The 25,650-nt window shown below is 41.9% G+C and overlaps 1 protein-coding gene across 1 annotated transcript in view; it reads left to right on the top strand.

Moving 5' to 3' along the window:
• The window catches only part of atp10b (ATPase phospholipid transporting 10B), a 119,603-nt gene that overhangs the window by 10,972 nt on the left and 82,981 nt on the right, over nt 1–25,650 (top strand). The window lies entirely within an intron of this gene.

Below are 25,650 nucleotides of genomic sequence, written 5' to 3'. Positions count from 1 at the left end.
TTCACAAACTTTCAAGCACCACTGTAACTCAGATCAGTGCATGGACTCAATCTGAAAACCACTTGATTGATGTTACAAGTTAATTTCATACACTAACATTTAGTCATATAAAATTCTATTCCTATTTATTCCACGATTGCTCAACAAGTTTTACTTTCTTGCCTCACTGTTGCCTCATGTTATGTTCTTTTTTGTTTTGAAGTGGCTTTTGTCTCCCATGGTAGATTCTCTAAAAGTGCTGAGTCATGCTAATATGCAGCAAACATTTTACTTCAGTGTGTTGTTTGCTTTGTCAGCCCTGCGATGACCTGGTGATTTGTCCAGGGTGTACCCCGCCTCTCGCCCATAGTCAGCTGGGATGGACTCCAGCTTGCCCGCGACCCTGTAGAACAGGATAAGTGGCTACAGATAATGGATGGATGGATGTTGGTTGCTTAGTATATACCTCACTTTGATGTGTTTTTCCAGTGTGTCACACGTGTTTATTGTCCTTTAAACTATGCTGAATGCAGTAGGTTTAGTAGGTTTAATATCACAAGTTGGCCTAGTGGTTAATGTGTTTGCCTCTTAACCAGGAGATTGCAAGTTCTCCTTACGGTCGGGTCACATCAAAGACCATCATAAAAATGGTACCTACTACCATCTGGCAAGGCATGCTGCAATACAGATGCGAGTAGGGAAGTCAATCTCTTGCGGTTACCAGAGGACTAGCCCCCCACTGTAACCCTAGCTATGTAATACGTGAGGTCGAGGGCTATAGAAATGGAGATTGGCACCACCCAATGCGCCTCAAAAGACTGGTTAGTACTGGGACAGAAGACTGCCTGAGAAGACCAGGTCCTAGCATGGGAGGGACTTTGACTTGACTTGAGCCCAAATTTCATCAAAATCTGTTCTCTGCTTTTTGATTTATGTTGGGAACAGACAAAAAAAATTACTGGATCCACACACATATCCAGATTTGCATCAAAATTAAATCAATTGTTCCTTGGCCCATGGCCCACCTTTCCTGAAATGGAGATCGGTGCCACCCAATGTGCCTAAAGGGCCTGCTTAGTACTGGGACGGGTTGACTGCCTGGGAAAACCTGGCATGGGAGGGACTTTTATATTCTTCATGATAATTTTCCAATAACCCATACATTTCAAAACAGATCATTTGAAGTTTGGGGTGGCTAATCATCCTTTCTTGCAGCTGAATAACAAAGGACACAGGTCATCATGGCTAAGTTGAAGGCATGCAAGGGCACTGCTGGTAGCTGCCATACTACTCCTGTCTGACCACGGAACACAGCTCAGATATTCATACCTATAGGCAACTTAGAGTAGCCAATTAACCTAACTGCATGTCTTTGGACTGTGGGAGGAAACCAGAGCACCCGGAGGAAACCCATGGGGAGAACACGCAAACTCCACACAGAAAGGCCCCCGTTGGCCATTGGGCTCAAACCCAGAACCTTCTTGCTGTGAGGTGAAAGCTCTAACCATTGCACCACTGTGCCACCCCTAGAGCTACATTTAGTAGTACCCTTCCAAAAACAACAACAAAAACAAGCTAGCCCTCACTGCTGAACCAAGAGTGGAGTTGGACCTGCCACAACTCCTCCTATAACTCTAATCCTAACCCATCACCCACACCATGCTGTACAGCACAAAACAACACAATTAGCAGACTTATACAACCTGAAACACACTGAGCTCTCTCAAACCCTTGGAGTGGACTTTTGGCTCAACTCTGACCAGGTAGGAGGAGCGATATCCGGTTATTTAGCACAAAAGTATTTTAGCACAGATCTAAAGCTTTTTAGCACAAGTTCTAAAGTATCTTAGCACAACTCTATGTTCTTTAGCACAACTCTGGATTATGGTCACAATAATAAAAAAAAAATACTCATCTTGATATAGGAAGGGGTTTATTATGATCGCTTAGGGACTGGAAGCTGGAATTTCTGCTGCTGTACATGTTGAGGATCAGTTGTTGATCCCTGAAACGTGGACTGAAAATCCGATTCTTTGTTGTCTTTGGATTTTTGTAGTTAAGCCATAACAAACCTTGAATTGTGACCACCTTCATAGATAATTTCAGTCATTTCTGATCATATCACAAATTCAACTGACTGTCAATTATGTGTTTGCCAAATTAATTAACCAGGGAATTATGTTTTCTTTCTACCTTTTTTCTTTTGTAAAAAATAAAATAAAATAAAGAACAAGCAAAAATATTTCTTTAAACTCATCATCTTGTAAATTTCGCTTGACTTTTCATTCTTTATTCTAAAATTAGCAAATTGTAAATAATAAATATGATATAATTTAAGCTTAGCACTTTAATAAAGACTAAACAAACCTGGAAGTTGGCTATAGCGGTGTACTGTGTCAGGGTACGTGCTGTGTTAAATAATTTAACATACGGGCTACATCAAACATGGCGGTTTCAAGATGGCGGAGTGGGGAAATACAATCGCTCGTTTTCTATAGGGATCTCAGAAACTTTCATGAAAAAAATCTATCAAACATCTTTAAACATGATCAGTACCGTAAGTATTCATAATAAAGATTAAGTGTTCTTGGCTCTGGGATGGCAGGGTGGTGTAGTGGTTAGCACTCTCGCCTCACAGCAAGAAGATCCTGGGTTCAAGCCCAGTAGCCGATGGGCGCCTTTCTGTGTGGAGTTTGCATGTTCTCCCTGTGTCTGTGTGGGTTTCCTCCGGGTCCAAAGACATGCAGGTTAGGCTAATTGGTGACACTAAACTGACTAGGTGTGAATGGTTGTTTGTCTCTGTGTCATCCCTACAATGACCTGGTGACTTGTCCAGGGTGTAACCCACCTCTCACCTATAGTCAGCTGGGATAGGCTCCAGCTTGCCTGCGACCCTGCACAGGATAAGTGGCTACAGATAATGAATGAATGGATGGATGTTTTTGAATCTTGTGCTAAAGAACATAGAGTTGTGCTAAGAGACTTTAGACTTTTGTGCTAAAAGACTTTTCTGCTAAATAACCGTAAACTGGAGGATCAAGTCCGAGTCCACCCCCAACTTATTGTCTTGCAGCGAGGTGAACATACGCAAAACTCCATTCAAGGCAAAGCTCATGAGCTAAAAATGACAAAATGATGTCTAAAAGGTGAAAACAAAGGTGGTGTTAAAGGTGATAAACCTTTAAGTAATGCAGCTCAGCCACTGCAGCACATCAGCGAGTATAGACCTGCACTACCTGTTTCTCCTTTTATACTTTGTCCTAATTTAATGCCTAGTCTTTCCTGTTTGTATTATTTTATGGATTTGTTTTGGATTACTTTCTTTCAAGTTGCGAATATAAAATGAATGTGAATGCAAAATTTTAATTATGATTTGTGTGTAATTAAAAACATCTGACTTGAACTTGACATTATAATCATTAATCCATGGATAAAATTGCAGAAACTCATCACCAAATATACGTTTTGACACATTAGTGAGTCTCCTTATACAGTACATAAAATTTTACACAAATTCATGAGCTCTCCTAGGATATGAAAGGTTCTCAGAAATAATTGGATCTTCACCATATTTCTCCAAACGTGTTCAGATCTAGCTTGATAACTGAGGCTCAGTATTTTACACTTTGTAAGCTGTTATAATGATCGTAAGGTCTCTGTGTGTAGCTGTGTAGTAAAACACAGTGTCGGAGGTGCTGCTTCACGACCAGATCCAGAAATAAGGAATATTATTACTTTTCACACTTCCTCTTATCTACTTATAGCCGAGTGCCAGAAATGGACAGCTGAGTCATCACAAACTGCAATTGCTTGTCATCGTCTTTGGAAGGAATGCTTATCACAGGCATAATCTCTCACACACACACACACACACACACACACACACACACACACACACACACACACACACACACACAGACTAATAAGAGAAAGTGTTTCTAAATATCCATGCTGGAACTACCTCTGCTTTTTTTTTCAATTTAAGCTATCATGCCTGTTTTTAAAGCTGTGTTCAGGTTGTAAACGAAGTGTCAAAGCAGTAATTTGTAATCCTTTAGAGATTTGCTTGATAGTGTCATCACAGCACTGTGATAATGTTAAGTATTCATCTTAGGCCTAAGTGTTGACACAAAAATATTCTAAATTAAAGATCATGCAAAATGAGAAGAGATATTCTGGTAGCTACAACTCGAAGATCCGATTCAGAGCTAGACAGAGAAAAAGAGAAGTCTACATTACATTACAGGTATTTAGCGGACACTCTTATCCAGAGTGACATACTGTACAACATACCCAGAGCAGCCTGGGGTGCAGTTGGAGGTTAGGTCCCTTGCTCAAGGGCACTTCAGCCATTCCTGCTGGCCCAGGGAGTCAAACCAGCGACCTTTTGGTCCCAAATGTACTCTAACCATTAGGCCATGGCTTCCCCAGGGACCTCCAGTCCCTGGCCTTCATTAGTACGTACTATCCTTGGTGTTAACATACCTAAATCAGGTCATGTTGGAGCACAGAAATGTTTAGAGCCTCTAGGACGGAGACCTGCTAAGATAGAATAAATATAAATGCTTTGTTGGTTATAATGTATTTCATTACTGATTATCACTAAGTTGTGATTTTATATTTAGTCATTAATAAATATTTATTAACTTTGCTTGCTCAGTCTTTGCGGGAAAATATCAGACCAAGGTCTTGACAGTACGGACCGAGCCTATGGCTCTAAACTGGCTTTAAATTGTCCTGGCTTGAAGATCATCAAATCGTCTAGCCGACCCCCGCCATATACTCGTCTCTGGTGGGTGGGTCATGTTGAAAGGATGCCAAAGACCAGGATCCTTCATGGTGTACTACACAGTGTACTGGAGGAGGGTACCCATCCTAAAGGGCGCCCACATATGCGCTATAAGGATGTGCTGAAGCGTGATCTGAAGGACTTCAAGATAGAACCCACCAGCTGGACCAGTACTGCTCATGACAGGCATAGATAGCATGCTTGCTTTCATCGAGGGATCAGACATGACCACCAGAATAATTTGGACAGACTCAAGAGACGACGCTCCCACCTCTCAACCACAAATGAATGATGAACTTCACTTGGCATAGTCGGAAATGACTGAAGCTGGTCAGAACTTGGTTAAAAGATAACCATGTTTTGAACAACCAGACCCAGGTTGTTCAACAATATGTAATATGAGAGAAGATCACTGAGTGAGAGATTGTTGATTTATTTTCTCTTATTAAAGTCTCTGAAGTCTAAAGTCCTTCCTGCGTCATGCCCTGGTCTTCCCAGGCAGTCTCTTATCCCAGTACTAACCAGGCCGTTAAGGCGCATTGGGTGGCACTGATTTCCATGCCCCTCGGCCTCTTGCCTATACAGCTAGGGTTACAGTGGGGGCTGATCTTCTGGTAACCGCAAGAGTTTGTCTCCCTACTCCCACCTGTATTGCACCATGCCTTGCCAGACAGCAGTAGGTACCATTTTTATGATGGTCTTTGGTATGACTCGACTGCAAGTAGAACTCATGATCTCCTGATCGAGAGGCAGACATGCTAACCACGAGGCCAGCTTGCAGTTTTCTCTTATTAAGCACCATTGTAAATCTGCTAGCGATAAAAATATCCCCATGCGCCATCAACACCGCAGACAACCCACAACATCTAAAAGCAATAACAAAAATACAGCCACACAACACATTAATGCCAGAATCACTGAACGTTTCACAAATATTTCAATATGAACAAATTTGATGTGTTCCAGGGTGGAGTTTCTTTCCATTTTTAGGTTCAGTTCATCCATTCATCCATTATCTGTAGCCGCTTATCCTGTGCAGGGTCACGGGCAAGCTGGAGCCTATCCCAGCTGACTATGAGCGAGAGGCGGGGTACACCCTGGACAAGTCACCAGATCATCGCAGGGCTGATACATACAACCATTCACACTCACATTCACACCTACAGTCAATTTAGAGCCACCAATTAACCTAACCTGCATGTCTTTGGATTGTGGGAGAAACTGGAGCACTTGGAGGAAACCCACACAGACACGGGGAGGAGAACATGCAAACTCTACACAGAAGGGCCCCTGCCGGCCACTGGGCTCAAACCCAGAATCTTCTTGCTGTGAGTTGACAGTGCTAACCACTATACCACCATGCCGCACAGTTTAGGTTTAGTTTAATTGTAAAAAGTATCTCTTCATCCTTCTCATGGCTGTATTCTTGATTCTGTGTTGTTCCGCAGTATGTTTGATTGCATGAATATACTTGTGCTCTGTTTAATATAAATTTGTGTCATGATTTTGTGTACAATTTTCCCACACTATTAAACTTATTATATACCCAAGTCTGTGTTTAGAGCAGTCAGCTATTCAGCATGTTTGCTATTTGCCACAATTAAACCACATGGAATGCAGTGGAGTCAGTAAACACAAAGAGTAATAAAACATAATGGAAGATTTATGTCCTGGAATAATACGTGAATATGTTCTGTGATCCGTGATTACTCCAAATTAGTAAATTATGTGTAATCTATATTACATTAGGAATTAGGAGTATTAAGAATGTAAATCCATTCTTATAAATGAACAGATAATGTGTTTTAAACAGGTACTAATAGCAGGTATAGTAAATAGTAAACAGCACTATTTATTTTTACCTCACCCGCGATGGAGTAAGCGGGGTGAGGTATTGTAAACAGTGCGGTTTGTTTGTGTGTCTGTCTGTTAACAATCTAGCGTCTAGACAGTTGACTTCAAATTTTCACGATAGGTGGGCAATGGTCCATAGATTACCTGATTAAATTTTGGGGATAATCGGGTCAAGGTGAAGGTCAAGGTCACTGGAAAGGTCAACCTTTCAATCAAAATAACATTTTCTATTATAACTCAAAAACAGTTGCCGATTGACAGATGTTTACTATTATGAGCATATAGGAACTCCCATATGGCCTTTCATTGGCACCATGATCTTTGACCTTGAAAGGTCAAACTCAAGGTCATGGATTGTCAGAGGGCTGTAACTTGAAAATGGTTGAAAATGGTGGACAGATATTTACCATTATCAACTTATAGGAAGTGCCATATGGGCTTTCATTTGGCACCATGACCTTTGACCTTGAATGACTTTGAAATGTCAAACTCAAGGTCATGGATTTTCATAGGACTATAACCTGACAGCTGATGATTGAGAAATATTATCATTATCAACATCTTATCTCATCTCATTATCTCTAGCCTCTTTATCCTTCTACAGGGTCGCAGGCAAGCTGGAGCCTATCCCAGCTGACTACGGGCGAAAGGCGGGGTACACCCTGGACAAGTCGCCAGGTCATCACAGGGCTGACACATAGACACAGACAACCATTCACATTCACACCTACGCTCAATTTAGAGTCACCAGTTAACCTAACCTGCATGTCTTTGGACTGTGGGGGAAACCGGAGCACCCGGAGGAAACCCACGCGGACACGGGGAGAACATGCAAACTCCGCACAGAAAGGCCCTCGCCAGCCACAGGGCTTGAACCCGGACCTTCTTGCTGTGAGGTGACAGCGCTAACCACTACACCACCGTGCCGCCCTCATTATCAACATATAGGTATAAAATAAGTGCTGCAGGGCGAGGTTTGTTTTGCCTGGAAACACTTGTTTTTTGCTTTGCTTTAAAAAAAAAGCTTGAAAGGAAGGTTCACAAGGCATCGAATTATAGCTAGAGGTGTGCATCGGGATATTGCATGAGCAGAACATTGTGAGTGAGTGATCAGATATGAAGCTTATGGGACATGACCATGTGGCACTGAGTGATGCAGTTATACTGTTCATTCATTCATCCTTAGTAACTGTCTGGTCTGGGTTACGGTGGTTTAAATTAGATTGGAAAATAGAAGAAAACGGAATTTATTAAGAATATCACTGACAGACAAAAAAGTGCAAGTGAGATTAAACTCCACCTCATGGAGTAGACTGATGTAGCTGAGGTTGAGGAACTGTCAGAGCCAGAATTCACACACGATGCTAAGACTGCTGTCATTTTGACCTCTTGATATTCTTTCTTTTCCCCAGTGGTTTCCGGTATTTTTGGGTGGACAGTGGTAGCATTCAAAGACAGAAAATCCCTCTTCTGGTTTAGGCCACACCCACTTTAGGTTTAACATCTGAATACAGATACAGACATTTGGAGCACTTAACACAGGACCAGTCAAAAGTTTGGCCGAACCTTCAAATTCAATGTTTTTTCTTTATTTTTATTAATTAAAAGACACTTCATGTCTTAAAGTAATGATGGATGTCATTTCTCTTTTCTTCCTTGAGCGGTTCTTTACATGCTATAAATTACTACAGTTGTGGTGTTGAATAGGGCTATTTACTGTATTATTATTATTTACTATTTACTGCTTGATCTCAAACGCATTAAGAAGGTAAGAAACTTGTCCACTAATTACCTTTTGGCGAGACACACGTGTTAATTGAAAAGCATTCCAGGTGACGACCTCATGAAGCTGGATAAGATAATACCAATAGTGTGCAAAGTGTCATCAAGGTAAACGGTGGCTACTTTGGAGAATCTAAAATAAAAATAACAAACAAAAAAAGGTGTTTTGTCTTCTTCTTCTCCTGATGTCTTCATTATTAGCTCATTCGGCTGACAGGTTTATGCCATCATGTGTTGTCTGTCTGGTATCATCCACATTTCACAAAAATCGCTTCTTCTCTCTCAATTCTTCACTGATTTTTATTCTTTTTGGCAGGAAGGTAGGTCTGCCAGGAGTGCATATAGATGGCTTCTACCCAAATTTGCATAATTGCAATTAATAATGAAGATATTGAGTAATTAATCCCTAATGAGCAGTTTCCACACAAATTGCTTCTTCTCCCTCAATTCTTCACCAATTTTGATTCTTTCTGGCATGAAGGTAGGGGTATCTAGGGTGCATATAACTTCTACCCAGATTTGCTTAATTACAATTATTAATGAAGTTATGAACTAATTAAGCCTTAATGAGCAGTTCAACAAAAATTGCTTCTTCTCTGTCAATTCCTCGCCGTTTTGGATTTTTTCTGGCAAATATGTAGGTATTCCTAGGGTGGATATAGCTTTTATATCTATATATCTTGCAATACACTGTGTGCACAATTATTAGGCAAGTGAGTACTCTGACCCTACCATTATTTCTATGCATGTTTTCCAACCGCAAGCTAGATACACTTGAATGCTAATTGGATTTAAGCATTCTCAGGTGGTATTTATTTGTGTAATGAGGGAGGGTGTGACCTAAAGTAATTAATACCCTATATTAAGGTGTGCATAATTATTAGGCAGCTTCTTTATCTCAGGCAAAATGGGCCAAAACACTGAAAAGACAAAAATTGTAAAATACCTATCAGAGGGATGCAGCACTCTTGAAATAGCTAAGCTATAGAAATGTGAGCACAGAACAATCAAACGTTTTGTTGCAAATAGTCAACAGGGTCACAAAAAATGTGTGGAGAAGAAAAGACACAAATTAACCGCAAAAGACTTGAGAAAGATTAAACATGAAGCTACCAGGAACCCATTATCCTCCAGTGCCACAATATTCTAGAACTGCAACCGACCTGGAGTGTCCAGAAGGACAAGGTGTTCGGTGCTCAGAGACATGGCCAAGGTAAGGAAGGCTGAAACACAACCACCACTAAACAAGACTCACAAGTTGAAATGTCAAGATTGGGCCAAGAAATATCTGAAGACAGATTTTCCAAAGGTTTTATGGACGGATGAAATGAGAGTGACTCTGGATAGACCAGATGGATGGGCCCATAGCTGGATAACTAATGGACACAGGGCACTTTGACTCAGACACCAGCAAGGTGGTGGAGGGGTAATGGCATGGGCTGCTATTATTAAGGATGAGCTAGTTTGACCATTTCAGGTTGAAGATGGACTTAACATCAACTCCCAAACCTACTGCCAGTTTCTAGATACATTCTTCAAGCAGTGGTATGGGAAGAAGTCTGCATCATTCAAGAAGGCCATGATTGTTATGCAGAACAATGCACCATCACATGCACCCAAGTACTCCACTGCTTGGCGAGCCCACAAAGGCCTTAAAGATGACAAAGTAATGACATGGCCCCCTTCCTCACCTGACTTAGACCCTATTGAGTACTTGTGGCCCCTTCTTAAGCATGAGATTTACAGCGAGGGAAGACAATACACCACTCTGAATAGCATTTGGGAGGCCATGGTTGCTCCTGCACAAAAAGTTGATCGTCAACAAATCAAAAAACTAACAGACTGGATGGAAGGCTCATGGCAGTTATTGAAAAGAAGGGTGGCTATATTGGTCACTGAATATTTCTGAAATGCTAGAAGTGTTTATTTGTTAATTCTGAGTTGTTTATTTGTTACACTGAAAATTAAAATAAACAAGTGAGATGGGAAACTTTAAGCTTTTCATTTAGTTGCATAATAATTCTGCACACTAAATGTTGCCTAATAATTCTGCACACTTATATATTCCCCTGAGAAGGCCTAAACTCCCCTTTCCTTTGTTAATCATTCTGGTTTTAGGTTTATTAACAATTTGGATTGACTGAGAGCACTGTATTTGTTCAACGATAAAATTAATCATCAGGAATACAACTTGCCTAATAATTGTGCACACAGTGTATAGGGCGACACGGTGGTGTAGTGGTTAGCGCTGTCGCCTCACAGCAAGAAGGTCCTGGGTTTGAGCCCCGTGGCCGGCGAGGGCCTTTCTGTGCGGAGTTTGCATGTTCTCCCCGTGTCCGTGTGGGTTTCCTCCGGGTGCTCTGGTTTCCCCCACAGTCCAAAGACATGCAGGTTAGGTTAACTGGTGACTCTAAATTGACCGTAGGTGTGAATGTGAGTGTGAATGGTTGTCTGTGTCTATGTGTCAGCCCTGTGATGACCTGGCGACTTGTCCAGGGTGTACCCCGCCTTTCGCCCGTAGTCAGCTGGGATAGGCTCCAGCTTGCCTGTGACCCTGTAGAACAGGATAAAGCGGCTAGAGATAATGAGATGAGATTGCAATATTTATTGCGCAAGGTAGTCCACTTTAGAGCGTTCCTTCTGGACTAGACGGGGCCGGAGTGAGCTACACCGTCATTGACAGTCTCATTGTTTTACAATGTAGAAAATAGTCAAAATACAGAAAAAACAATTAATGAGTAAGGGTGTCCAAACTTTTGACTAGCACTGTATATCAATATCGATAGTATCACACTAACACTCTATTATATGTTTATAATAATATTTTCACACTACTGATAGTCTAGTGTTAGAAATAGAAGCTGAATCATCACAATCTGGGATCACTTGTCTTCCTCAGGTGGAGTTCTTATCACAAAAATATTCGCACACACCTAATCATGCAGCAGTGTTCAGCCTGTAAGAGAGGTATTGGAGCATAAGGTTTTAGGTTTTAGAGATCAGTTTGATAGTGTGATGACACTGTGATAACAATAATTATACATCTTGACCAAAGTGCAACTTCAGACACTAGTGATGCCATAATAAAGTGCATGGAAAATCACAGTATATTCCAGTACAGATACCATTCTGCTGACGTGCACAAAGTACGGCCAGAGGAATGGTACAAACAACACAAGTGGTATGTGAGAGTAAATCCAGTGTGTGGGTGTTGTCTCATCTCATTATCTCTAGCCGCTTTATCCTGTTCTACAGGGTCACAGGCAAGCTGGAGCCTATCCCAGCTGACTACGGGCGAAAGGCGGGGTACACCCTGGACAAGTCGCCAGGTCATCACAGGGCTGACACATAGACACAGACAACCATTCACACTCACACCTACGGTCAATTTAGAGTCACCAGTTAACCTAACCTGCATGTCTTTGGACTGTGGGGGAAACCGGAGCACCCGGAGGAAACCCACGCGGACACGGGGAGAACATGCAAACTCCGCACAGAAAGGCCCTCGCCGGCCACGGGGCTCGAACCCGGACCTTCTTGCTGTGAGGCGACAGCGCTAACCACTACACCACCGTGTCGCCCATGTGGGTGTTGTGTGTGTACAGTTATTTGAATTGTTATTATGATGGTAAAGAGATGAAATTTCACAGAAAGCCCATCTGGATTGCATCTGTTTGAGGCTTTTAGGCCAAAACATGATTTCAGACAGCACAACAAAAAGCGTCCACTTTGCAACAGTGATAAGTGATTCATAATGATTGTCTTTCTTTGCCTCATGTGAGTGGCAAAATGTTTTTACAAGTCATCTAGCTACCACTTGTTTGTTAGCTCATCCGAAGAATATTTTCTGCAGGAAATCCAGTGACGTTCACACATTTTACATAAATCCTGTTAAAGATTTTCTTCCCTGTCTCTGAAAAATATCTTAAACTTTATTGGTTTAGAGATGTACAATAATGTCACATACCATCTCTTAATACTTGACTTACCTGGTGGAAAATACCAACAAATAAATAGAAAAGGCGGCACAGTGGTGTAGTGGTTAGCGCTGTCGCCTCACAGCAAGAAGGTCAGGGTTTGAGCCCCGGGGCTGGCGAGGGCCTTTCTGTGTGGAGTTTGCATGTTCTCCCTGTGTCCGCGTGGGTTTCCTCCGGGTGCTCCGGTTTCCCCCACAGTCCAAAGACATGCAGGTTAGGTTAACTGGTGACTCTAAATTGACCGTAGGTGTGAATGTGAGTGTGAATGGTTGTCTGTGTCTATGTGTCGGCCCTGTGATGACCTGGCGACTTGTCCAGGGTGTACCCCGCCTTTCGCCCGTAGTCAGCTGGGATAGGCTCCAGCTTGCCTGCGACCCTGTAGAAGGATAAAGCGGCTAGAGATAATGAGATGAGATGAGATAAATAGAAAAAAATATCAAGTTGATTGCTGTCCTGTCTGTCTATACTTCACTTGGTCATGTCATTAAAATGCCCAGGACCAGTTTCTGCAATTATGCGGATGATAAAGTCAGTATGTGGAGTCAGTGTATTAGACTCATCAGATAATTGGTGTAGTTTTGAACCTGAAAAAGTGTTTTCAGTTCTCTAATCAGCCGATCCCTTGACAGCAGCACAATGCAGATTCAAATCATACAGATACAAATCAAGAGCTTCAGTTAATGTTCACTTTTTCAAACATTAGAATGGGAAAAATTGTGATCTCCAAGTGTGACATTCTTTCACTGTGGCAGTTGGTTTGAGCCAGATGGACGGGTTTTAATTTTTCAGAACCTGCTGATCTCCTTCCTGGGATTTTCACACACAAACAACAGTCTCTAGAGAGTTTACACAGAATGGTGCGAAAAACAAAAAAAAACGAGTTGAGTTGAGTGAGTGACAGTTCTGTGGGTGGAAAAAAACGCCTTGTTGATGAGAGAGCTCAGAGGAAAATGGACAGATTGGTTCGAGCTTTTTTGACAGGAAAGATATAGTAACTCATATAATCACTCTTTACAACCGTGGTGAACAGAAAAGCATCTCAGCATGCAACAGCAGAAGAACACAGTGGGTTCCAGTCCTGCAGCCAAGAACAGGGATCTTAGAATCAAGAACAAGTTCCGGTTAAAGTGGCCGGTGAAGGTATATCAAGAGCAGAGCATTTTTGTTACATTGCAAGATGTCATGAAGATTATTCATGCTTTTGTGTTGATGAGAAGAAGAAGAAGAAGAAGAAGAAGAAAAAGAGGCCTTTATGTATAATGTATACTGAAGCACAAATTTAAGCACACAGTGAAATTCCTCCTCTGCATGTAACCCATCTGAAGCAGTGAACACACACAAGTGAGCAATGAGCACACACACACATATATATCCAGAGCAGTGGGCAGCTATGCTACAGCACTCGGGGATCAGTTGGGGGTTAGGTGCCTTGCTCAAGGGCACTTCAACCCAACCTCAGTCCATGGCTGCCCCATGTTAACCTAAAATCAGAGCATATCGTCCCTGCGACTTTTTAAGTATTTAAAAAATGTATTTATTTAATGTCTTGCTTCTTGTTTTGTTTCCCTTTCTTTCACTTCTTTCTTGTTTAAGTGTGTTATTTGTATGGTCCAAGACCTATATATTATGAAGAGTCTGCCTGTTGAATGTCCTACCAATAAAAAAAAAAATATATATATATATATATATTAAACATCTTTTGATTAATATGAATCCCCTGTATTCATACACTCATGGGCCACTTTAATGGGAACACTTGTACAGCTGATCAGTCATGTAATTATCCAATGAGCCTACTGTGTGGCAGCGGAGTAGTGCATGAAATCATGCACGCAGAGGTCAGAACTTTCATTAATGTTCACATCAAACATCAGGATGGGGAAAATTGCAATCTCAGTAATTTTCATTGTTGCACGGGTGTTGGTGCCAGACAGGCTGGTTTGAGTATTTCAGAAACTGCTGATCTCCTGGAAACTATAAATCTCCACTTAGTCTGTCCTTTTCCTGTTGAGGTGTTTTTATAAAACACACACACACACCGGCCACTTTAATAGGAACTTGTTGTTGATTCTAAGATCCCTGTTCTTAGCTGCAGCAGTGGGCACCCGATGTGTTCTTCTGCTGTTGCATACTGAGATGCTTTTCTGCTCATCACGGTTGTAAAGATTGATTATATGAGTTACTATATCCTTCCTGACAAAAAAGCTCAGACTAATCTGTCCATTTTCATCTGACCTCTCTTATCAACAAGACGTTTGTTTCCACCCGCAGAACTGTCACTCCGTCACTCACACAGCGTTTTGTTTTTTTGCACCATTCTGTGTAAACTCTAGAGACTATTGTTGTGTATGAAAACCCCAGGAGATCAGCAGGTTCTGAGATACTCAAACCAGTCCATCTGGCTCAAACCAACACCCATGCCACAGTGAAAGAAAGTCACACTTTGACATCACAATTTTTCCCATTGTGATGTTTGAAGAAGTGAACATTAACTGAAGCTCTTGATTTGTATCTGTATGATTTGATGCTTTGTGCTGCTGTCAAGGGATCGGCTGATTAGAGAACTGCATCAAACAGCAGGTGTAAGGGTGTACTGGCTGGTGTGTGTGTGTGTGTGTATATATATATATATATATATATATATATATATATATATATATATATATATATATATACCCACAAGTGTTTTATTGGGAAATATGCCACTCATATTTTTCATACGAAGTACATCCAGGACATTGAGTGACATATTTTTCAACTGTTTTGATAATTTTGGGTGCTTTTTGTTTGTGAATGTGTCAATATAATAAAAAGAAAAATCACACGTTAGCTTGAGGATATGAAGTTAATCTTCTCATGTTGAAAAACTTGCATTTTTCATATGAAATACATTATGGATCTGAGTGACGTATTTCCGGATATTTCACTCCGATGACGTCACTCCCAGTGTTTTCCAGCGGACTAGATGCACGTTGTCAAAATGGTGAACCAGTTCATAATGAAAATTCTTTTGATTAACTTGCGTATGAAGTTTATCTTCTCATGTTGAAAAATAGTTCACTCATTCGCTCTACACTGTGTGCACAATTATTAGGCAAGTGAGTACTCTGACCCTACCATTATTTCTATGCATGTTTTCCAACCGCAAGCTAGATACACTTGAATGCTAATTGGATTTAAGCATTCTCAGGTGGTATTTATTTGTGTAATGAGGGAGGGTGTGACCTAAAGTAATTAATACCCTATATTAAGGTGTGCATAATTATTAGGCAGCTTCTTTATCTCAGGCAAAATGGGCCAAAAAAGAGATTTAACAGACACTGAAAAGACAAAAATTGTAAATACCTATCAGAGGGATGCAGCCCTCTTGAAATAGCTAAGCTATAGAAATGTGAGCACAGAACAATCAAACGTTTTGTTGCAAATAGTCAACAGGGTCACAAAAAATGTGTGGAGAAGAAAAGACACAAATTAACCGCAAAAGACTTGAGAAAGATTAAACATGAAGCTACCAGGAACCCATTATCCTCCAGTGCCACAATATTCTAGAACTGCAACCGACCTGGAGTGTCCAGAAGGACAAGGTGTTTGGTGCTCAGAGACATGGCCAAGGTAAGGAAGGCTGAAACACGACCACCACTAAACAAGACTCACAAGTTGAAATGTCAAGATTGGGCCAAGAAATATCTGAAGACAGATTTTCCAAAGGTTTTATGGACGGATGAAATGAGAGTGACTCTGGATAGACCAGATGGATGGGCCCATAGCTGGATAACTAATGGACACAGGGCACTTTGACTCAGACACCAGCAAGGTGGTGGAGTGGTAATGGCATGGGCTGCTATTATTAAGGATGAGCTAGTTTGACCATTTCAGGTTGAAGATGGACTTAACATCAACTTCCAAACCTACTGCCAGTTTCTAGATACATTCTTCAAGCAGTGGTATGGGAAGAAGTCTGCATCATTCAAGAAGGCCATGATTGTTATGCAGAACAATGCACCATCACATGCACCCAAGTACTCCACTGCTTGGTGAGCCCACAAAGGCCTTAAAGATGACAAAGTAATGACATGGCCCCCTTCCTCACCTGACTTAAACCCTATTGAGTACTTGTGGCCCCTTCTTAAGCATGAGATTTACAGCGAGGGAAGACAATACACCACTCTGAATAGCATTTGGGAGGCCATGGTTGCTCCTGCACAAAAAGTTGATCGTCAACAAATCAAAAAACTAACAGACTGGATGGAAGGCTCATGGCAGTTATTGAAAAGAAGGGTGGCTATATTGGTCACTGAATATTTTTGAAATGCTAGAAGTGTTTATTTGTTAATTCTGAGTTGTTTATTTGTTACACTGAAAATTAAAATAAACAAGTGAGATGGGAAACTTTAAGCTTTTCATTTAGTTGCATAATAATTCTGCACACTAAATGTTGCCTAATAATTCTGCACACTTATATATTCCCCTGAGAAGGCCTAAACTCCTGGTTTTAGGTTTATTAACAATTTGGATTGACTGAGAGCACTGTATTTGTTCAACGATAAAATTAATCATCAGGAATACAACTTGCCTAATAATTGTGCACACAGTGTATATATGAGGATATATAGGACTCTTGTCAAGCAAATTATTTTACTAACGCATATCAAACCAGGAAGTTAGGCCAGTCCACACCGGTTCTGTGATATCCAGAGTAAGTGACAGACAGAGAGCGCACAAATTAAAACAACATCAGACATTTAAGGTTTGCCAGCAATGGAAGATTACAAGGGACCATTATGTTACAGATAATATAATCACAGAAAACTAGAACAAGATGACATTATTGTAACACTTTCAATAGTCTCTAGAGTTTACACAGAATGGTACGAAAAACAAAAAACATCCAGTGAGCAGCAGATCTGTGGATGAAAATGCCTTGTTGATGAGAGAGCTCAAAGGAGAATGGCTGGACTGGTTTGAGTTGACAGGAGACCTACCTTGAGGCGGATGAGCTTCAACAGCAGAAGACCAAATTGGGTTCTACTCCTGTCAGCCAAGAACAGGAATCTGAGTATACAATGGGTAAACTCACTCAAAGTGTTGCTAGAGTTGACGTTTGGAGAAAGATCACTGTGCAGTTTAGCTGAACCTGTGCCCACTCAGACTCTTGGTCTTATTTTTGTAAACATTAACTGAAGCTCCTGACCTTCCTGTGCATTAAGCTACTGCCACACCAGTGGCGGCTGCTGGTTTTTAAAACAGGGGAAGCCCATTTTACGCATTCATTGTAAAACCTGTAGGCCGGATATCAAAGCATAGAAAGGTGTGCCCCATTAGCATAGTGAACTAGACAACCCTACCTAGTGGCAGAAAGTATTTTTGCTTGTACATTTCATGTTATAGTCTGGCTTGCCAGGCTAGTGCCTCATATCCTTAATCAAAAATATCAAACATCCAAAAATCACTGGCTATTCAACGAAGAGCCTTGAACATCATACCCTGATATGCAACACAGAGTCTTTAACACAACACCCAGCTGTGCAACACATCCTTGAACATCTTCTGCAACACAGTCTGGAAATTCATAACCAGGTAGGCTATGCAACACACAGAACCTTGAATATTATACCCAGGTATAACCTATAACACAGAGCCCACCATTCTCTTAACATTACTGAACAATATACACACTTCAGATTCATGAACATGAACACTATTTATACACAAATTCTGCCCTCCGCTCCTTTTCCAGAAAATGGTCTGTGACCCTGTCATACCAGCTGGTTGTGCTTTCCAGAGACTTCACCAATTTCTGTTAGCAGCTAGCACTGCAGATCCTAATAAGCCTCAAGCTAGCCTACAGCCAGATTGAACTACAAATGAAATAAACGAGTGAATTCGCGAATGATCAAACTGATAGAATGGATGAAAGTTAACGGAGCACAACGAGTAATATTTACATTTATTTACAGAGTAATGTACAGGGACATCAATGAGAAGAAACGTTTATATGAAAAGAAATTCGGACAGCACTTTAGCACACGACTACACTTTCTCGACATCCGCTGGGGACTGACTGATCATACTTCCGTGTTCCTCGCCGACGCCGAAGTACAGAGCCCGCCCTCCTCATGTCTTTCAAACACTACCTCCAATAATCCTTCATCAGCCTGGCTTCTTGTCCCTCCCACTGTCTCGTTTAGTCCCAGAGAAGCCCGGCTTCCCTGGAAGTGACGATTTTGTCGATTTTAACCAATAACAACTAGCCGAAATTGGCTGTTCAGAGCCCTCTCATAGACTGCAACGGATACCCGGCTGCCAGCCATAGAGCCCATTGAAATAAGAAAGGTTACAGCCAGTGTTGCCAGATTGGGCGGTTTTAAGTGCATTTTGGCGGGTTTTGAACATATTTTGGCTGAAAAACGTCAGCAGTATCTGGCAACGCTGGTTACAGCCTGGCAGCAAAGGTGATTCTCGTAGCGAACTGCAAGTTCGTCAGACATCACTCAAATAAGTTACAGGATAGTTATGAACATAAATACAATCTTGGGCATATATTATGTTATGCAAGTTATTGTTTTAATGAGAATTAAACGTCGTAGATGCCGCAGTTTGGGGAGAGAATTTTAGGGGAAGCTCGGCTTCCCTTGTTGTCTCTGAGAAATTGCCCCTGTGCCACACTGATTGGATAATCACATGAATGAGTCGGGGTACAGGTGTTCCTATTAAAGTGGTTGGTGAATGTATATCCATGTTCTTAAACATATGTGACATGAACTTGCTACAAGTAAATTTGAGATCATTAACACTGCTTGAACTAGACACAAGTGTCTCGGTCAGTACTAATTACCTCCACCAGCTTTGTTGGAGGAGGTTATGTTTTCATCTCCATGTGTTTGTTTGTCTGTCTGTTCCCAACGTAACTCAAAGAATAGTGAACAGATTTTGATGAAGTATTGAGGAAAGGTGGGCCATGGGCCAAGGAACCATTGATTAGATTTTGATGCAAATCCGGTTATGTAAAGTCTTGTGCGAAACTCTTGGGCACACTGTTGTTTTTTTCCATACAAACTTTGTTATAGATTTCTATTTTATGACTTCTACATTATCGAGTCAGTACAAAAACATTTTAGAGTTCCAAACGTTTGTTTTCCAGCACAAAATTAAAATGTTACAGAAAAAAAAGTTTGTATCTGAGCAGCATATTACATAAGAAAGCACTTGTCAGGTTAAAAAAGAAAACATAATGAAGGCTGCTGGGTTTTGGTGCAAAATGAAGAAGCGAGTGTGACAGTCAAAGTGTCCAGAAGAACTGCAGCTGGTACTGTAAGATGCTCAGTAAAACCTACAGTTCATTTCCTTATAAAACTGCACTCATTGGACCTGAGACAAAATCAATATCTCACCAAATATTGACTTAGTTTCATTTATGGCTTACTGATTACTGTTTATCGTATTTTTTATTGTTGAACCATTTCATTTCATTATTTTTAAGCCATTTTTGGTCGACAGCATTTCTTTACATGTGCCTAAGCCTTTTGCACAGGACTGTATGTAAACATTTGAATATTCCAATATGTGGCTTGTTGGAGGTATGCACTCTACTGAGTGGTCTTCTAGTTTTTAGCTCGTCTGGCTGTAGGCCAGGCCAGATAGGCTTATGCAATCACGTCTCATCTGTCTGTTATCCGTCCGTAATTTACAAAAATTGCTACTCCTCCTACAGGATTGATCAGATTTCGATCAAACTCGCACACAATGCTCTCCTAGTGAGTGTGCATAAAAGTTGTCAAGATGGTGGCGCCACCATTAAACGCTACTCTTTGTAAACTGCTGGCACATTTTCACTGAAACTCACCCAGAAGACTCTAAAGACATATTCCAACAAGAATTGTTCACCAGGTGGTGCCACCTACCATGGATGCGGCTACAGAGGGGTCATGTGCAATTTCACGAAAATCACTCCTCCTCCTACAGGAGTAATCAAATTTTGATCAAACTCAGAATGTTCCTCGGGTTGATTTGTATAAAAGTTGTCAAGACAGTAGCGCCACCTGTCATATTTAACATTTTATGGGCATCTAAAAAATTTGGGTGACTCGTCACACCAAACACTACTGTTCGTAAACTGCTCAGATGTTTTCACTGAAAGTCGCCCAGAAGACTCTAAAGACATAAACAAGAATTGTTCACCAGGTGGTGCCACCTGCCATGGATGCAGCTACACAGGGGTCATATTCAGTTTCACAAAAATCGCTACTCCTCCTACAGGACTGATCGGATTTCAAACTTATACACAACAACAGTGGCTGCTATGAGCTACAGCCTCATTGAGACTATTTTTTAAAATTATTATTAATTTCAAACTCTATAATTAAGGATGAATGCTATAAAATGCAATAAAGTTATATTTAACTGAGCTACTTCTGAAGCAAACAAGGAGAGAAGACAGAACACAAACTAATTACGTCTTATTAAGATAAGGATTATGTGTGAATTCAATTAAGAAAGCCAGCAGTTATGTAGACCTGGCAGAAAAAAAATTACATTTTTGTTTGATTCATTTGTCTGATTCTTCATCTTCGCTGCTTGAAGCTGTTTACGTTGTCATTTTCCAGATTGTATGTAATAACAGAGTTCTCATATTTCATAAATTATCAGCTGCTTAGAGCTTGGTAAGCTAAAATGTGCTGTAAATACGTTCAGCATTGAAATGTATTTGCTCTAAAAATAGGTCAAATCCTTACAAATGAGCAACATTTGTATATGTCTAGCAATCTGATCATCAGAATACCTGCAAAATCTGAGTTTACCGAGCACGATACTTAATTTTAGAAAGTGAGGATCTTTTGCACACAACCGGTATACTAACTATGACACAGCTGTTGTCTGACAGGCTTTCTGTTTTAGGAGCGGCTACTGTGGCATGCTGTAGGTGTTGCATGCAAGAATGCAAACCTTCTCGTCTTACGTGTCGGACCTGGTTAAACCTATCGTCATCCGAGTTTTGTGCTTTTCTCATCAGTGAGCTGAAAATACGATGTGGAAATTTACATTAAGTTAATGCATTGTATCTTTGTAACCTAGGATATCCCCACCCAGTTCCAGTCTAAATATAGGGCCTATTTTGAGAATGAAACTTAAACTCGCACGACCCAAACACACTTGTGGGGGGGAAAAAATTGAAAATTAAACGACTGTTTTTTTTTTATCATCATTAGATCAGAGAACATAATGCAATCAGATAGCGCATCTATCTATCTATCTATCTATCTATCTATCTATCTGTAAGTATCTACCTGTAAATTTGACATTTTTAGTTACCAGATTATGTGCAACAGTTATATTTTTTATAACAGTTTTATTGACATAAGGCAGTGGAATGAAATTTCATTCAAATGTGCATTCTGAATGTACAGGTGAATGACAAAGTTATCTATCTATCTATCTATCTATCTATCTATCTATCTATCTATCTATCTATCTATCTATCTATCTATCTATCTATCTATCTATCTATCTATCTATCTATCTATCTATCTATCTATCTATCTATCTATCTATCTATCTATCTATCTATCTATCTATCTATCTATCTATCTAAAAAGACAATCAGGGCTGTGACCAGGATCAAAATGTTAATGAGGTCCACATTGCAGAAATGTCTCATAATTAATATATTACAATACTGAATATGCATGAGATAGAGTACTATTTTGATCCCTGAGGGAAGTTGTTTTGTCACAGACATATCACATGCTATTACAGACACCAGATACTAACAAGACACACTTATCTGTAAATCAGTACATGATCTGTAATTAGTATTATATTAGGAATACGACGACACAAGATAACTTCAAACTGAATTAACATTCAGTGTTCGCTTATTGCCAGATAAGTAACTCATAACCTGATGAAATAATGTTATTGCAGTTAGCAGGCTGATTTGGCTGGCAGTGTTGCTGTCGTCTCGTGAGATAAGATAAGAGAACTGAATATAATTTGGCGATTAAATATTGACTTAAACCTTAAGTGTGAGCCTCGGCTACTCGGAGATCATCGCTAAGGTAAACCAATCATCACTGCTGAGTTTTTCCACATAGTAGCCGACATTCTGACACCACCTTATCAGAACATCACCATTTCATCATGAATCTGACAAGTGGAGATAAAAAACAAAACTGCCTGAAGATACAAGGTCCAGACTTGAGTGTACTTATCACTAGTTATGGCCTTGGGGATGTTATCAGTATTTGTGATGTAAATGTGTCAGGTTTAATCAAAGGGCTAATTTTCATCCCTGGGCAAGATGATTTTTAAGTAAAATAGGACACTCCCCCCACCTTTCTCCTCCCCCCAAAAGAAAACAGCATTAAAATAACATGGCTGCATAACATAAAACTCCATCCATCCACCCATCTATCCATCCATCTTCTACTGCTTATCCGGATCCGGGTCATGGGGGTAGCAGCCTAAGCAGAGCAGCCCAGACTTCCCTCTCCCTGGCTACCTCCACCAGCTCTTCCGGGGGAATACTGAGGCGTTCCCAGGCCAGCCGAGAGATGTAATCTCTCCAGCGTGTCCTGGGTCTGCCCCGGGGTCTCCTCCCGGTGGGGCATGCCCAGAAAACCTCCCTTGGGAGGCATCCAGGGGGCATTCTAACAAGGTGCCCAAACCACCTTAACTGACTCCTTTCGATGTGGAGGAGCAGCGGTTCTACTCCAAGTCTCTCCCGAATGACCAAGCTTCTCACCCTGTCTCTAAGGGAGAGCCCAGCCACCCTGTGGAGAAAACTCATTTCTACTGCTTGTATCTGTGATCTCATTCTTTCGGTCACTAAACATAGCTCGTGACCATAGGTGAGAGTGGAAACGTAGATGGACCAGTAAATTGAGAGCTTTGCCTTTTGGCTCAGCTCTCTCTTTACCACAACAGACCGGTTTAGCGTCCGCATCACTGCTGACGCTGTCCCAATCCTTCTGTCCAACTCCCGCTCCCCCTTACCCTCACTCGTGAACAAAACCCTGAGATACTTAAACTCCTCCACTTTAGGTAGCAACTCCCCCCTGACCTAGAGTAGGCACTCCACCTGTTTCCGGCTGAGTGCCATGGCCACGGACTTGGAGGTGCTGATCCTCATCCCAGCCGCTTCGCACTCGGCTGCAAACCATCCCAGCACATGCTGTAAGTCACAGATTGATGAAGCCAACAGGACCACATCATCCGCAAAAAGCAAAGACGTGATCCTGATGCCACCAACCCAGACACCCTCCGCCTCTTGGCTGTGCCTAGAAATTCTGTCCATAAAAGTTATGAACAGAACCGGTGACAAAGGACAGCCTTGGTGGAGTCCAACATGCACCGGGAACGAGTCCGACTTACTGCCAGAAATGCGAACCAAACTCCTGCTCCGGTTATACAGGGACCGAATGGCCTGCAGTAGTGGGCCCTGAACCCCATACTCCTGAAGCACCCCCCACAGGGCACCACGAGAGACACGGTCGTAAGCCTTCTCCAGGTCCACAAAACACATGTAGACCAATTGGGCAAACTCCCATGCACCCTCCAGTACCCTTGCAAGGGTAAAGAGCTGGTCCAGTGTTCCATGACCAGGACAAAAACCGCATTGTTTCTCCTGAATCCGAGGTTCGACTATCAACCAGACTCTCCTCTCCAGCACCCCAGCATAGGCTTTCCCAGGGAGGCTGAGAAGTGTGATCCCCCTATAGTTGGAACACACTCTCTGGTCCCCCTTTTTAAAAAGGGGGACCACCACCCCAGTCTGCCAATCCAGAGGTACTGTCCCCGACCTCCACACAATGTTGAAGAGGCGTGTCAGCCAAGACAGCCCAACAATATCTAGTGCCTTCAGGAACTCAGGATGAATCTCATCCACCCCCAGAGCCCGGCCACCGAGGAGCTTTTTAACCACCTCGGCAACCTCAGCCCCTGTGATAGGCGAGTCCTCCCAAGCACCCTCAGACTCTGCATCCTCCTCTGACAACATGAAGGTGGGATTGAGGAGATCCTCAAAGTATTCCTTCCACCATTGGATGATTTCCCCAGTTGAGGTCAACAGCACTCCCTCCTCACTGTAAACAGTAGGGACAGAGCACTGTTTTCCTTTCCTGAGCTGCCGGATGGTTTGCCAGAATCTCTTTGAGGCTGACCAAAAGTCACTTTCCATGGCCTCTCCGAACTCCTCTCACACCCAAGTTTTTGCTTCAGTGACTGCCAGAGCCGCATTCCGCTTGGCCAGTCGGTATCTGTCAGCTGCCTCTGGAGACCCACAGGCTAACCAAGCCCAATAGGACTCCTTCTTCAGCTTGATGGCTCCTCTCACCACAGGTGTCCACCAGCGGGTTCAGGGATTACCACCACGACAGGCACCAACAACCTTGCAGCCACAGCTCTGCACAGCCGCTTCAGCAATGGAGGTGCAGAACATGGTCCACTTGGACTCAATGTCCCCATCCTCCCCCAGTATGCAGTTGAAGCTCTGCTGGATGTGACAGTTGAAGATCCGATGGACGGGAGCCTCTGCCAGACGTTCCCAGCATACCCTCACTACTCGTTTGGGCCTGCCCGGTCTGTCCAGCCTCCTCCCCCACCATCTGATCCAGCTCACCACCAGGTAGTGATCAGTTGACAGCTCTGCTCCTCTCTTCACCCGAGTGTCCAAGACATACGGTCGTAGATCAGATGAAACAACTACAAAGTCAATCATTGATCTGCAGCCTAGGGTGTCCTTGTGCCACGTGCACTTATGGATACCCTTATGCTCAAACATGGTGTTCTTTATGGCCAAACCATGCATGGCACAAAAGTCCAACAACTGAACACCACTCGGGTTCAGATCAGGCAGGCCGTTCCTCCCAGTCACACCCCTCCAGGTTTCACTGTCATTGCCCACGTGAGCATTGAAGTCCCCCAGTAAAACAATGGAGTCCCCTCGTGGTCCACTGTCTTGCACCCCACTCAAGGACTCCAAGAAGGCCGGGTACTCCGAACTACCATTTGGCGCATCAGCGACCGTTCCCTGACCTGAAGGCGCAGGGAACCAATTTCCTGGAGAGGGGTTGAGTGTATGAGCAAAATATTTACAAGGGCACAAAATCAACCTGAATATAATAATAATAATAATATTACAGCACCATGAATGAACCATCAAATTGTGTCATGTCGTGTATTTCACGTCAATAAATTGCTGCATTGTCTTGTGACATTACTGTGATACCAATAATAAGATAGTCATCGCAGTTACAATCCATATTTATTCCT

Source organism: Neoarius graeffei, chromosome 2 (assembly GCF_027579695.1).
Source record: "Neoarius graeffei isolate fNeoGra1 chromosome 2, fNeoGra1.pri, whole genome shotgun sequence".
NCBI lineage: Eukaryota > Metazoa > Chordata > Actinopteri > Siluriformes > Ariidae > Neoarius > Neoarius graeffei.
This window is presented reverse-complemented; position numbering and strand designations above follow the sequence as displayed.